This window comes from Oryctolagus cuniculus, chromosome 14, assembly GCF_051225735.1.
Source record: "Oryctolagus cuniculus isolate XC-2025 breed Fujian yellow rabbit chromosome 14, ASM5122573v1, whole genome shotgun sequence".
Lineage (NCBI taxonomy): Eukaryota > Metazoa > Chordata > Mammalia > Lagomorpha > Leporidae > Oryctolagus > Oryctolagus cuniculus.
The window spans coordinates 36,364,339-36,375,887 of NC_142880.1; positions in this window are offsets into that span (position 1 = coordinate 36,364,339).

Below are 11,549 nucleotides of genomic sequence, written 5' to 3' on the forward strand. Positions count from 1 at the left end.
TTCGTACTTTGGAAACTTATATTCATTAAATAAAAGTTAAAAAAATAAATTAATTAAAAAATTAAAAAAAAAAAAAAGGAGGGGGCTGGGATTTGCCTGAGAATAATTCCAGGCGGGGGAGCGGGATACGGGATTCCTTGTGCAATCTCTGATATTGCATTTCTGTGACATTTTTCATAATAAAAAAAAATTTAAAAAAAAATAAAAAATAACGATGACGGGAGAAGGGCTGTGGAGTCGGAGGACACAGAGAGGACGCCGCGGCCCACGCCGATGTTAGCGTATATTTGTAATGCGAGATTAGTATTGCCGAAGCTAAATTTTTAGAAAAGCTTAAAACATGATTGTTGTGAAATAGAATGAAAATGCATCAGATGTTTATTGAAAATTTTCATTAACAAATAATTATACACATTTATGAGGAACAGTGTGACTTTTTTTTTCTTTGTGTTCCTAGAAGTGTATGAAAACTTGCAAGATTTAGAGGTCAGCACCATAGCATACCCGGTAAATTGGTGCATTTCCCTGATGGCTAGTGATCCTGAATATTTTATGGACCTGTTGGCCATTTGTATTTCTTCCTTTGAAAAGTGCCTAGTTATATCCTTTGCCCATTTCTGGGGTGTGTGTGTATGTGTGTGTGTGTGTGTGTGTGTTTAAGATTTATTTAGAGATAGAGGGAAAGACGGAAAGAGTGAGAGAGATCTTCCATTTGCTGATTCACTCCCCAGATGGCTGCAGTGGCCAGAATTGGGCCAGGCTGAAGTTTAGGAGCCTCATCAGGGTCTCTCACGTGAATGGCAGAGCACCAAGAATTTGAGCCATCTTCTGCTGCTTTTCCAGGCACATTAGCAGGGAGCTGGATCAGAAGTGAAGCAACCAGGACTTGAACCGGTGCCCATAAGAAATGCTAACACTGCAGGCAGTGGCTTAACCATCTATGCCACTGTGCCAGCCCTGACATGATTATATAGCGGAACCAAAAGACTGTACCAAGAGACTACTGGAACTGATAGCAAACTCATCGCAGTTGCAGAATACAAAATCAACACACAAAAATCAACAGCATTCATATTCAACAAGAATGATTTGACTGAGAAAGAACTTATAAAAACAATTCCACTCACATGGTTGCAAAACAACTTAAAAACCTTGGGATAAATTTAAGCATGTGAAAAATCTCTACAATGAAAATTACAAAGCATTAATGAAAGAAGTAGGAGAAGACACCAAAATTGGGAAAATCTTACATGGTAATGGATTGGAATAATTCATATTATAAAAATATCAATATCACCCAAAAGTTTACAGACACAATGCAATCTCCATAAAAATTCCAATGACAAACTTCACAGAACTAAAAGATACAATCTTAAATCCATATGGAAACACAGAAGACCCAGAATAGCCAAAAGAATCTTTAAAAAAAGATTTAGTTATTTTATTTGAAAGAGTCACAGAGAAGGAGAGGCAGAGGTAGAGACAGAGGTAGAGAAAGCTCCCATCTGCTGGTTCACTCCCAAATGGCCCCAACAGATAGAGCTGGACCAGGCTGAAGCTAGGAGCCAGGAGCTTCATTTGTGTCTCCCATGTGGGTGCAGAGGACCCACACGGGAAAGCATCTTCCAGTGCTCTCTCAGGCCATTAGAAGGGAGCTGGATCAGAAATGGAGGAGTCAGGACTCAAGCCAGTGCCCATATGGGATGTAGGTGCTGCAGGTGGCAGCTTAACCCACTGCCATATGCCAGCCCCCAAAGCAGTCTTAAAGAGAAGCAGGAGTCATCACAAAATCAAGACATAGTACAGGGATATTATAACCAAAACAGCATGGTACTGGCTTACAAATAGACATGTAGACCAATGGCACAGAATAAACCCTATAAATAAATCCATACATCTCTAATCAACTAGTCTTTGGTAACCATGCTGAAACCATTCCCTAAAGAAAATATAGTCTCTTCAAACAAATGGTGTTAGGAAAATTGGATTTCCACATGCAGAAGTTTGAAACAAGACCCCGTACCTTACACCCTATACAAAAATCAACTCAAAATGGATCAAGGACCTAAGACCTAAAACTCTCAAACTACTAGAGGTAAAAACACAGGGGAAGCACTTCAAGACTTGGCCTAAGCAAAGACATTTTGGGTAAGACCTCAAAAGCAAAATCAATAAAAGCAAATATAGACAAATGAGATTATATCAAGCTAAAAAGCTTTTGCACAGGAAAAGAAGCAATTAGATAAATAAAGAGACAACTGAAAGAATGGGAGAAAATATTTGCAAACCACAATCTGATAAGGATTATTATTTAGAATATATAAGGAGCTCAAAAAACTCAACAACAAAAAAACCAAACAATTGAGTTAAGAAATGGGCAAAATAGGGTCAGCATTGTGACGTAGCAGGCGAAGCTGCTGCTTGTGATGTCAATTTTGATTTTTTAAATTTTTTGAGACTTGTCTTATAGCCTACTATATGGATATCCTAGACAATGTTCCATATACTGGTGAAAAGAATATGTACCCTGAGCTGTGGGATGGAATGGTGTGTAGATGCCTGTTAAATCCATTTGGTCTATATTGTAGTTTAGTTTTGTTGTTTCTTTGTTGATTTTTTTTTGACTGGTTGATCTGTCCATTGATAAAACCTGGGTGGTAAACTCCCTCAGTACCATTGCATTGGAGCTTATGTCTCTCTTTAGATCAATTAATATTCTTTGTATAAAACTGGGCACCCTAGCATTATGAGCATATACATTTATAATCTCTTATCTTCTTGTTGAATTGTTCATCACAAACTGACCTTCTTTTATTTTTAACAGTTTTTGTCTTAAAGTCTCTCCATTTTTTAAGATTTATTCTATTTGAAAGACAGGATTTCTGAGAAAGGGAGAGATCTTTCTCCACTGGCTCACTCCCCAAATGGCCACAACAGCCAAAGCAGGAGCCTGGAACACCACTCAGGTTTCTCACATGGGTGGCAAGGGCCCAGGTACCAGGGCCATCTTCCACTGGATGGAAAGTGGAGCAGCTGGAATTCGAACCCAAGCTCATATGGGATGCTGGCATCACTAGCAGTAAAACCTACTGCACTATAATGCTTGCCCCTTAGAGCCTTTTTTGTCTGATATAAGTATAGCTACTCCTGCTTGTTTTTGATTTTCGTTTGTGTAGAATGTCTTTTCTCATCCTTTCACTTTCAGTCTGTGTGTGTCTTTACTGGTGAAATTCTGTTTTTTGTAGGCAGCACAGAGTTGTGTCTTGTTTTTTTCATCCATTCAGTCCTTCTTTTTATTTATTTATTTGAAAGTCAGAATTACAGAGATTGAGGGAGAGACAAAGAGAGAGGTCTTCTATCTGCTGGTTCACTCCCCAGATGGCTGCAATGGCCAGGGCTGGGCTAGGCTGAAGCTGGAGCCAGCAGCTTCTTCTGGATCTCCCACCTGGGTTGCAGGGGCCCAAGCACTTGGACCATCTTCCACTGATTTCCCAGGCCATTAGTGGAGAGCTGGATTGGAAGTAGAGCAGCCGAAACCAATGCTCCTATGGGATGCCAGTGTCACAGGCAGTAGCTTAATCCACTATACCACAGTATAGGCCCCTAGTCTTTTTATCTTAATTGGGAAATTTAGTACATTTATACTCAAGGTTATTACTGATAATTTTTTCCATAACAATTACTATTGTTTGAATACCCTTTGTTCTTTTATTAGTAGGTTTCTTACTTTCACATTCTTTTATTGTACAAATTGGCTTTCTTTCTATGTGTAGTAAATCCTTTAATATCATTGTAAGGTTGGTCAAATAGTAATGAATTCTTTTCATTTTAGCTTGTCTTAGAAAGTCTTTATTCACCTTCATTTACAGATATAAGCTTCTCTGGGTAAAATATTCTGGGCTAGCAGCTTTTTCCTTTCAGAATTTGGACTGTATCTCTCTGTGCTCTCCTGGCCCATAACGTTTCTGTTGAAAAATCTGTCAATATATTGGGAAGTTATTTCAAAGTGACATGCATGGCACTTTTCAATTGCAAATTTCAATGTACTTTCTTTATGTTTCACTTTTGAAAGCTCCAATGTAATGTGTTGTGGGAAAGATCTTTTCTGATCATGTCTACTTCAAAGATTCATATATTAGGTAGTTCATATATTAAGTGGTTCAATGGTATCCCAGAGATCCCAGAAACTGTGTTATTCTTTTACATTTTTTCTACTTTTATCTTTTTGTCTAAATGGAATATGTCAGAAGACCCGTCTTCTTCATTAGATATTCTTTCTCATATCCCATCTAATCTGTTGTTAAGGCTTTTCACTGTATTTTTTATTTGACTTACTGAATTCTTCATTTATAATATTTGGTTCTTTTTCAATATCTCTATCTCTTTATCAAATTTCTCATCCAGGTTATGTACTAATTCCCTAATTTCATTTAACTGTTTATTGTCATTTTTTAAAATTCTTTCTCAGGAATTTCATCAATTTCCCTTTCTTCACAGTCTGATATTAATGCATTATTGTGCAAGCTTGGGCAAGTTGTGTTGCCTTCCTTTTTCATATTTCTTGTGTTTCCATGTTAATTTTTGTACATCTGGGGCTCATTTGTTTCTATGAGTTTCAGAGGGTGGGTTTTTGTTGATTGAAGGCTTTTTCCTGAAGATGTGCCTCTGGGTGCTTGGTAGATTGCTTTATCTTTAGTTCTGGTTAGATTTTGTAGTACAGTCACCCTATGCCTTTATTTGCTATAGTTGATGATAGCCAAAGTAAGGACCTGGGCTGCGTCTGTGGCTCAGTGTGGTCACTGAAATCCCCATCACAGAGGTCCCCAGCTGTCTCCTAAGGAAGGGACTAGGAAAAGACCTGCTAGATGTTAGGAAGGGGCCTTGCTAGGGCTGTAGGTGCATGTGGTACGTACACCTCCAGCCAATATCAAGTCAGGAGCTGGAGCTGTGAGAGCAGTGCTGGTTCCAGGAACCAAATGGCTTTATGGAGTTCTAGCCACTACCCATCTCGGGAGTTCCAAGATCCACACTAATGCTTGGAGGAAGAGTAGGCTGTTTGCCACAGGCTGTGTGAGAAGGGGGCTGGATCTGTGAGAGTTACAAGTGAGCAGCAGCACCTAAAATCTGGCAGCTTCTAGGGGAAGAGCTGGCACCCTGAATCCCATGCTGCAGCTGGACAGAATACAGAATCTCTGAGTCAGAGGTCCCAGCAAATAGGATGGATATGCTGCTTGGCAGGGCATGGAGAGTCCACTTCCAAACTCCAGCCAGCAAAATGTTGCTGGACTAGGCAGCTCACATAAGGTGGGGCAGAATGCTCTAAGCACTGTTTGTGTATGGGACAGGAACACAAAATGACACCTAAGATGAGCATGGTGCAGCACCTCTGGCTACTGTCAGTGGGATGTGGTAGGGGTAATACCTAAAGCCTACTGTGTGGAGTTTAGTTCTTCAGCCCATCACTGTGCCAGTGGGTGCAGGCTGATGCACTGTTCAGAGTGATCACATGTTCCCAGTGGTCTTCATCTGCCCAGACGTGTACACCGTCCAGAGCACCAGCACACCCCTTAGTGCACACCCAGACCCTACTGCAAAATCCATCCGTAGTGTCTAGGGAGCTCTAAGCCTCTATATGAACCTCTGTAGGCAGATTGGATGGGTGCACAGGAACCCTGACTGAGTCCCAGTGTGCACAGCTTCCCACTGCAACTGCAGTGTTTCCAGTGGTCAGGGAAGGAGAGGCAGTGTGGAAGAGGGTGATCCCTGATTCTGAGAGAGCAGATCCCCTATTTCCAAAGCTGTAGGGACTTGTTATCCCACTGCTCTGCTCCCACTGTCTTTCAAGGTGCAGTGCACTATTTGGTCTGAAGTGCTGGATTCACTGTTGCTCTATTGGGTCCAGTAGGATCTGTGGGACTCAGTTTGCCTTTCTAGAATGCAGGTATGACCTAGGGGGCCCTAGGAAGAAGATAAGTAAGGGTTTCTGACTCCCAGACCAGAATAGACTATGACAGTGTCTCCCCTGTCAAGATGGCACCACAGCCCTTGGTCTGAGGGTTTGGGAAGTGGGCAACGTGAATTATTGTCTGAGGTAAAGGAGCTGTGAGTTTTCTAGGGAGCTCTCCTTACTGAGCTGCTGGTCTGTAGTGGCTGCGTTCTCTGGGGAGGGTAGGCTGTGTAAGGTAGGCTGTGATAGACTCTGCTGCTTCTCTCCTGCTCACCCTTTCCCCTGCAACAGGGGCATGGAGCTGGGTTTTGGACACTGCCTTGACTTTGTCCCTCTTTCTCCTCTCTCTACACTGCTATGCCTTGAAAGGATATTCCACTGTGTTTCTACTGTTTCTTACTGCATTCAGGTGCTCTTCCTAAGCATCTACCTCCAGAAGTAGCTCCTTTGGCTTCTCTATATGGACATCTTGAATCCCCTCCCCCCCGCCAAGATTTTACTCAATTCACTAATTAGAGAGTTATTGCAATTAATATGGTTCAAAGACAATTTAATAAAATGGTGTTAGAGGAAGATTACTACACTGATTAAAATTGGGTCATGTACTCTGTGAACACAGTCTTTTGAACTGGAAACCCATCACCAACCATCCCTAACACAGAAAAAGGAAGAAATGAAATGTTTATAATGAATTCCTGAAACTAACTTAGATAACTTGAATATTTGTTACATGGATCTATAAATAGTATTTGGAGATAAAATAGATCCAGATGCAAGCAGAAGAATGTTGCTAGATAGAGTGTGGTAGATTTAAGTGTCATCTCACTCACTGTCTGCCTCCACCTGCTACCTCCACTCCCCGCTTCTTGTCTAGTGCTTTCTACTCATCTTCTCCCTGTATTACCTTCATTCTCAGGCTGATTCTCTCCTGGCTTAAAAAGCTTGGCAGCCCCAGGGCAGCAAGGACAATTCCTCAAGAAAGCTTATGTCCTTCACTCATCCACGTTGGTTCTGATAAATTGTCAAGCTTGATTTCACACCCACCCCTAAAAGTAGAGCTGGTGAAGACAACATGACAAACACGGAGCAGAAGTTTGAACATTCCAAAAAAGAGAAAAAGTGTCCTGGAAAAGGGATGTTAGTAGACCAAGACCACAGATCTACCACAGTAAGTAACATGAAAATGTTGGTGAAAAGCCGCAAGGAAAGACTTCAAAGAAATGTTATGGTTCATTCTTAACGCTTTTCCATACAATATGCCTCAGGGTCACACTATTCCCTCCTTTTCTTACAATTAAATAAATTTTATTTGCATTATCCATCCTCATTGCCACTTTTTTACAGTCAACTGAAAGTTAACATAAGCATAATGTTTCCAAACATCCATCTCTAATTCATGTTGTTGCAATGACCATAAGGGCACAAGGGCAATCTTACTTTGTATATTAGTTATCTATTGCTATGTAATAAATTAATTCAGAACTTAAAACAATGAATAACAATAAATAATAAGATAAGAAGATTTCACATTTTTGCAGGTTGGGAGTTCAGGAATCCTGAATGGGTGATGACTCTGACTTAGACTCTATCATGAGGTTGCAGTCATCTGAAGTTTATTTCTCAAAGTCTGGCTAGTGCCAGAGGATCTGCTTCTAAGCTAATCTGTGGCTCTTACCAAGACACTTTTATTCCTTGCTGGCTGTTGGCTGCTGGTCTCAGTTATTTGCCATATGAACCTCTCCATAGAGGCTCTTGAATACACTTACAACATGGCAGCCCAAGTGATCCAAGGGAGAAGGAGGTAAGAGGAAGCACAATGCCTTTGTGTGATTTCATCTTGTATGTGACATGCAGCACTTCTACCACATTTTATTCCTTAGAAGTGAGTCACTAAACTCAGCCCACATTCCAGAGGAGGAAAATAAGTCTCCACCTTTTGAAGGGAGGAGTCTGCTTTCTGACAAAAAGATTTTTCCACATGGGAAACGTTCCCTTCCTTCCAAGAGCACCCAAAGTCTCATCTCTTTAGAACATCAGCATAAAATCCAGAATGTTAATGTATAAATTCATGCAGGTGTGGGTGAGACTCCTTGGACATAGTTTCTTAAATAGAGCATCCCAAGACCAGTTTCTTTTAATCTGAAGACCTATGAGTAAAAACAGTAAGTAATTACTCCTGCATACTCAAAATACAATGGTGGAACAGGCAAAGCAAAACCACCACAGATATTCATGTTCAAAAGAGGAGGAGTAAAGACACAAAGGTATCTGTAGCAATTTCAAAATGCAGACAGCCAAACGGAGGAGGCTCCTTGGTTAGGATGCAGTGCCTGGAAATAATTCCCTTTGGCTCTTGACTCCACCCTGTAGGCAATTCTACCTGCTGAGTCATCCTTGCTTTTTTAGGGAAGATCATATGTGCTCACAGTGGAATAGATAATAATAAAAAATAATAAATAAATTTCTCAGCTTACTTGCTACTTGTAATACTATGGAGATTCAAAAACTTCTCTTGGTAGTAACCATCTCCTTTCCGTTCAAGATCACAGTGTTTCTGCCAATACAATGTTATAAGAAATTTTGTTGGTTCCCTGTGAATCTTACTGAGTCTTACTATTAGACCAGAAGCCACATCCACAACTCTCCTTATGGATTTCCATATTATTTGAGAGATCTGCCAAGAATACTCTTAGAATATTTAGGTGACTTTTTGCCTAATTGGAAGGTATGCTGAGGCATCTGAAAGGTCTTTCTATTAAGGGATTTCATAGTCAAAACTTGGGTTTCATGTTTAAGCATGCTTTTCTGAGAGTGCCTGAACTTGGTCTCTATTTGAAGACCACGTATTTATTTTAGTGAAGTTGGCTATCTGAAGAGTTTGGAAATTTTTAAAGAACCATCAAGTCCTGGTTCTCCTATGTTAAATTGTCTTTCCTTTAGCTCTTCTTGCTTTTCTCACATTTCAGTATAACATAAAGGCATAAAATAGTTTTAATTTTAATTTTAATTTAATAGTTTTAAAAAGAAGATTCATTCATTTATTTAAAAGGTAGAGTTACAGAGAGGAGAACAGAGAGAGCAAGATCACCCATCCACAGATTTCCTCCCAGGATGGCCACAATGACCCTGGAGGGGTGGGCCAAACCAAAGCCAGGAGTCCAGAACTCCCTCTGGGTCTCCCATGGAGGTGGCAGGAGCCGGAGCACTTGGGCCATCCTGTGCTGCTTTCCAGGCAAATTATCAGGGATCTGGATCAGAAGCAGAGCAGATGCATAAACTGGTACCCATATGGGATGCAGACTTCACAGGCCACAGCTTAATCTGCTGTGCCAAAGTGCTGGCCCCTGTTTTTGATATCTGTCAGTCTTCATTTTATGGCTTTGGGATTTGTTGAGTTAGGATTTAAAGATTATAAGATTTCTCCTATTTTTTTCTATTACCTTTATAGTTTTGTTTTTGAATTGAATACTTGACTGCAGATTATTTGTATTTTAGTGCACAGTTGAAGTAAAGCTCTCATTTTCCCCCAAAGAGTTAGCTCAGCATCAAAATGCCATAAAAGGAATGGACGGTTCTTTCTTCACTGGTTTAAAATGCTTTGTATACTTTATTGCAAAATCTCACAAAGCTGTATAGCTCTTTTGCAGCTCTTTATTCTATTCTTTTTGTTTGCCTCTCTCTTCCTGGGCCAGTTGCTATGCTGCAACTGTTTAAATCATTATTATTTCAAATTATGCTTTGATTTCTTGAAAGGAATGCACGTGCATTGTGCTGGTATTCATAAGATTTTTTGGTGCTTATATAATTTTTCCTTTCACATCAACTTGACTGCCAATACCCAAAAATACTGTTAGCTGTTAGTTGGGATTGCATTGACATTGATTAAATTCAGAGAGAACTGACATCTTTGTCACAGTAGATCTTCCCACTTAGAAATACTTTCTCTTATTTTGTAAAATTATTTCATGCTTGACACCCAAGTCTTACAGTCCACTTTACAAGGATCTTCCTTGCTTGTTGGGCATGTTCTTGGTCCTTTCATTCTTTTTGTTGCTGCATAAAAGGATGAAATAGAGCTTTAGGTGTTGGCCTGCAGTGATGTTTCCACTTGCTGTTCACCCCACCACCCCCACACCTTCCACCCCAGCCAGCTGTGGGAACACAGCTGCCAAAGTCATCTTTGTAAAACATAAAACTATGTGACAGGATCTTCAACATGATCCAATCAGTGTGGTAGAATTGGGCACCACTTACCTCTCTGCCCACAGCACTGCTGCCCCCAAGTGCCCTGCACCAGGTGCAGACTGCTGTTACCTGAATCCACAGAGCCTTCTACCCTTCACAGCATGACCTAAGGTCATAGCAAAGTGGGAAGGGAGGAGAACCAGGAGGGCCTAACACTGCTGTAAGCTAAGCACCTTCATTGACTCGTGGATCAGCTGACAAAACCTCGCCATGACCAGAAATTAATCATGCTCCTCTGAGTGGCCTTCTGCATGAGGCCTCGACTGTGGCCCCCACCTTACTGGGCCCACGTAGCTCACTTTTAGCAAGAATCCTCACAAGTCAGTTTAGCAAGAATCTTCCACTCCTGATATTTCATCACTTAACATCTGATCAAATTTCTCATGCCCTACTCTTGGTATCTTTTATCCTGACCTCCCTTTAGCAAGAATCACCTACCCTGGATGGCTCCTCTTAGTAATTCTCATCCTCACTCTGCCATTTTGCTATAAGTCTCCAACTGTGTGCAGTATTCAGAATGGAGCCCAATCTTTCATCTCTACTGCAATAATCTTGATACCTACTAGAACAGTCCTGAATAGAATCTTCCTTACTATTTGAACAAGTGTCAGAATAATTTTTTTCTCTTTTTTTAGAGATTTATTTTATTTGTTTGAAAACTAGTGTGTGTGGGGTGGGGGAGGGTGGCTCAAGAGAGAAGAGAAAGAAATCTTCCATCCACTGGTTCATTCTCCAAATGGTTGCAATGCTTGGGATCTGGACCAGGCCAAGCCATGGGCCAGAAACTCTGAGTCTCCCACATGGGTGCCAGAGCCCAAGTACCTGAACCATCTTCTGCTGCTTTCTCAGGCACATTAGCAGGGAGCTGGGTCAGAAGCAGAGTAGCTGGGACACTAACTGGGGCTCCGATATGGGTGCCAGCTTCACTAAAGGCAGCTTAACCTGCTGTTGCCACCACGCCAGCTCCAGAATAATTTTTTCCTTAACACAGCTCATTTAAACATTATTTGGGGAGAGAAGACATTAGGAAATGTATCACATTTCAAACTCAGTTTATAGGTAGATAACTTATCAGTCATTGAAGGATGAGTTGAAAAGAATAAAACTTGTTACAGCTTATTTTAGTAGAAATTAATTGGCTGGCGCCACGGCTTAATAGGCTAATCCTCCACCTGCGGTGCCGGCACACCAGGTTCTAGTGCCGGTCGGGGCGCCGGATTCTTTCCCAGTTGCCCCTCTTCCAGGCCAGCTCTCTGCTGTGGCCCGGGAGTGCAGTGGAGGATGGCCCAAGTGCTGGGCCCTGCACCCCATGGGAGACCAGGAGAAGCACCTGGCTCCGGGCTTCGGATCAGCGCGG